We start from the raw sequence: 4,450 nt of genomic DNA on the forward strand, positions 1-4,450 counted from the left end.
CATCTAGCCGTTCCCAGGAGACCACAATGTGTTCCCAGACAGTATCCTGGATCTACAGATGGCTGCATCCTATTGTGTTTCTGGTCATTGAGAAGTGGTCTGGGTGGATGTCTCGTGCCATGATGGATCTTTATTCTCACTCACTAGCTCCCTCTAAAGGTCTAATAAATGTTTATAAGGTCCAACATGATGGTCAACTACTTCAGTATGAGGGTTTCTTTCTTTGTCCAAAGAATAAATCAAGTGTTTTGGAGAGTGTTTGATGAAAGAATCAAAGACGTGACCATGTTGATGATTGAAGTGTTTAATGATCAGAAGAAGTCAGAGCAGCTAACAGAGACATTTCAGCAGCTAAACACAGGACATAATATCAAGTGTCACATCTGGAATGGAAAGCTTTATAGAAAACCGTCAACAAAAGATTTTAGAAGGAATCTAGTCCAAGAACTTCTGCTAATGAAAAACAGAAGAATTTGGAGCTACATATAAACCATTTTCTACTGAGGTGCTGTTTTTTTGGGGAACATGGCTTTCAATTCCGCCATCAAACTGTAAAAAAAACACACAATGATAAAATCAAACATAGAAGTTTCATTTTTAACCAGATGCAATCAGTGAGAATCTTGGACCTGTCTGTGAACTCCTTACCTCTTAACTTTTTCTACGACATCCTTCATCTTAACAATCTCCTTCTTTGCGTCTTCAACACTGAAGTCTGACAGCTGTAGAAACAAAGCAGCAAAGTAAGTGGAATGTTAATAAAGAGACTTCAGCTTTTTCACTTAAGAGGTGAGGAACTCACTTTCTTCTCCAGAGCAGCTAATTCCTCAGGAGTGGCTCTAAAGCACGGAAGATATAATAAGGTTCAACAGGACATTACATTTTTATGTGTTAAATAAAAGACTTTAGCTGAAGTCTGAGTGTAACTCACTCCTTGGAATTGGCTGCAATTGCCTTGTCTACAAATTCATCAATTTTCTTCTTCAGGGGTTCCCTGTTATCCTCCAACATTTTCCTAGTGTCTGCCTTCTGTTTCTGGAGATATTTCTGGACGTCCTCTACACTCACTGCTTCCAACTACAGGTCAAAAAACTGAAGGTGAGAGCAGCAATACACAAATTTCTTTGTAGCTTAATGATCTGGTGCTTACCTTCGTGTCCAGCTCAGCCAATTCTGCATCTGTCATTCTAGAACATAAGATAAGAGGGACTGGATCAATACCAGACCACAACAGCCACTTACACCTGGTTCTAAGTGAACAGGACTTTTAACTCACAATTTAGGTGTCATTTTGAACTGAGGTCGGGCACCTAGACACACAAGCAGAGGTTGATGTCAGCACCAGGTATCAGTCGTTCTCACCAGGATTGTGAGAAAAACATTTTTATGAATTGAAACATGAAGAAATTTCTTACCCGTTCCATGGAGGAGCAGGAATCCAACTGCCAGAGCTGAGAAACATATTTAATTTCAACAGATTACAATTTGCCAGCAAAATTTGATTTTGGAAATAAAAACACATCGATCTGAGTGATAGTGTCGGCTCTCTTGCAAAATATGCCATGCCATGTAAGAAGACCTGACTTTTTCCATTCCTCAAGTCAAAGACTACATTTTAAAAACAAAATAAATATTTGAGAAGTACATAACTTCAAATGCTCCGAACTCCTCAAATGGTTCCAGCTTATTGAGGAAGGAAAAGAAGCATGGTGGACTGACCTGTGATCAGGAGGGACTTAGGAGTCATGGTCGCTGTTGTGGAGTGTTGCACCTGAATACTGAGCTACACAGAGCTGCTCACTTTTATTCTCACTCTCTGCCTCAGATCTGTTTGCTTCTCATTAGTGAATCTATGTTTGTTGACTACCCTGAGGAGAACTTTAACTTTGAGTCTTTCCTTTGTCTGCAGTGCAGATTCCTTATTTTCTCTTACCAAATGTTCTAGAGTATCTTTAAAGATATAAATATCACACACAGTGCTTCCATAGTCAACAGTTCTTGGACTTCTGAAAAAATCTGGACAGTAACACTAATGAGAGCAATAGTTTTCACGGGGGGTTTTGTTTGCACAGAAGCCTCACCTAGCTTATACATATTCTGATTTAAAATAATCAATTTAAGCTTGAAGCTGTTTTGACTCACAACTGACCTGTATGTTTATGGTAATGTTTCTCTAATTACCACAAATTGTCCATTTTTGCTTGTTAATAACACCTCCCTTGGACTTCAGTCTGATAATTCAACCTCATTACTTTGGGAACTATTCATTTCCATATTGAAACCCAACTAAACATCAATTTCTTTAAAACTATATTTAGATAATGTTAAAACTGCGATCAAGTCACATGTAGAATGTAAACATAGTTATTGACTGTACATATTAATAAAAGCAGTACAATCGCCCTAGGCTATAAATACAAATTTTGTCCACCCTGCAGTATAGATTAGCTTTCTACTTTAATACTATTAGATATACACGTAATACATATTAAGCTATCGTAGTTAGGTATCTGTTTTATTGAAAAACACATTTTAACGCAAAATTATTTTAAAAAAAAAGACATGCAAAACTGTTAACGGACATTGAAACATAATACAATAGCCTAAAATGCTTGAGGGCTACCATGAGCAACAACAAGCAGTCACTGCAGCCCTGAGCCCTTCTTGCAAGATATATATATGGGTCATTTTGTGTTTGACCAAGTGCCTGGAAACACCGTGTCATATTGTGAGGCATCATCCGGTGATCATTAACACGGGGCAATCAGAGCCAGCCGCAACTGACACAAACTGCAGTGCTTTACTCAGCTCTATTCCTTCTCATTTCAAAAGAAAAACTTTTATTTTCATATTTGTATTGTGTTGATTTAGTGACTAAGAAAACATTAATTTTAAGAAACATTAATTTTATTTTGTGCACATATTTTTGTTACTGCAACCTTCCTGTAAAAAGAAAATGCCTCTTTTTCAACTTCAGCACTTTATTTTTTTTCTAACTTGTTTTATAGCTATTAGAGTAGCAATTGAGAACAATACATTGTTTTTTTGCGAAGGCACCTTCCTCAAACTTAGAAAGTAGCATGTTACATGAGTAAATGGTTAAAACTTAATGTGAAAAGACACTTTAATGTCTTCATTATAAATCTGTAATCTGTCTTGAAAGGCAGATGGAGGAAGTCCATGTTCAGAAATAATTTTAAATAAAATAGTTTCGTCGGGAAAATGAGGAAGGGGATTTTGAATTTAATTGTAGCCCCAATGGTGACAATGGACAATGTGAAACTAAATAAGTAAGTAAGTAATGGTTATTTGTAAATACACAGTTAAAGTGCATGTTTTAAAAGGCCAAGACACATAAAGAGAGGTCCCAGAAAAAACAGGGAAAAGCCTGCACAACTAAAAAGGTCTTAAGGAATATGGAATACTGCTGGCCCCCCAAACTTCCCTCATGGGGGAGGTGGGCTGCGGCTGTTGGGGACGGTCTACAGTTCAAAGACTGGGGGCCGTTCCCGGACGGCTGCAGCCCCATTGCCCCCGCCCTGCCCGCACAACCGTGGCCCCCCTGTGACCCGGGGGACCTGGGCCGGTGCCTGGCCATTGCTCCCCCGGGCTCATGCGGTGGCACTCGACCCGGCTACTGGTATTGGGGGGGGTTCCGCCGCCGCTGCTGTGGTAGATCCCTATCTCCTTGACTCGGTCCCCTGCTATGGACTTGGTGGCAGCCTGACGGTCTGGGGGTCCTCCGTCGCCCGGCCTGGCCCCGGGGCCCTATCCCCTGACTGGTTCTTCTGGCTGCCCCGGTGCCTGCGCCTGGTGCCTCCCCCTCTCTGCTTCCTCGGTCGTCCTCGCCTGTGCTCTCTCTCTCACGCCCCCGGTGGTAGTCCGCCTTCTCGCTGGTGTTTGGGGTCGGCTCTGGTGGTTATCTCGCCTGCCGGGTCCTGGTCTCCCGCGGGTTCCTGCCGCGGCTTGGGCCCCTGTGTCTGGATCTGCTGTGCTAGGTATGTGCCCTCTGGCCTGGCTATTTCCCCCCCCCCCCCCTCTCCCCTCTATATATCTTCACCCGTCACCGGAGTCTGTATACCTGTGTATTGTTGTAGGAAGTTTTTCCTCGCCATTGCTCACTGTACAGCTCACTGTACAGTGTTTTGTTTCTTGCTCTTTGTTGAATTGCTGGGATCTATTTTTCCTTAATCAACTGTAGTCTTATTTCAACTGTATAGTGTCTTGAGATAACTTTGTTATGATAAGACACTTTAAATAAAAATTGAATTGAAAATTGAATTAAGATGCCATTGTGGAGCCTTTGCTAAAACAGCCAGGCTTAGACCTGACTGACCTCAGTAATTTCAGGCCTACTTCTAAGCTCCCATTCTTCTGTAAACATCTCTATACGGAGACAGCCTTACTGAAAGTGTCCAGTGACATCATGATGTCGGCTGGTTCCTGTCAA

General features: G+C 41.6%; 2 long non-coding RNA genes across 2 annotated transcripts; both read right to left on the bottom strand.

The window, feature by feature from the left end:
- Positions 1 to 675: 675 nt before the first annotated feature.
- On the bottom strand, positions 676 to 1,023 carry LOC148063176 (uncharacterized). Its single transcript, XR_015713520.1, has 3 exons — positions 932 to 1,023; positions 803 to 839; positions 676 to 722 (listed from the first exon to the last, which is right to left on the bottom strand). It is a non-coding gene; the product is annotated as an uncharacterized LOC148063176 (long non-coding RNA).
- Positions 1,024 to 1,150: 127 nt separating this feature from the next.
- Positions 1,151 to 1,457, bottom strand: LOC148063177 (uncharacterized). Its single transcript, XR_015713521.1, has 3 exons — positions 1,416 to 1,457; positions 1,277 to 1,310; positions 1,151 to 1,187 (listed from the first exon to the last, which is right to left on the bottom strand). It is a non-coding gene; the product is annotated as an uncharacterized LOC148063177 (long non-coding RNA).
- Between the last annotated feature and the right edge of the window lie 2,993 nt (positions 1,458 to 4,450).

Source organism: Callionymus lyra, chromosome 16 (assembly GCF_982586985.1).
Source record: "Callionymus lyra chromosome 16, fCalLyr1.hap1.1, whole genome shotgun sequence".
In the NCBI taxonomy this organism is placed as follows: domain Eukaryota; kingdom Metazoa; phylum Chordata; class Actinopteri; order Syngnathiformes; family Callionymidae; genus Callionymus; species Callionymus lyra.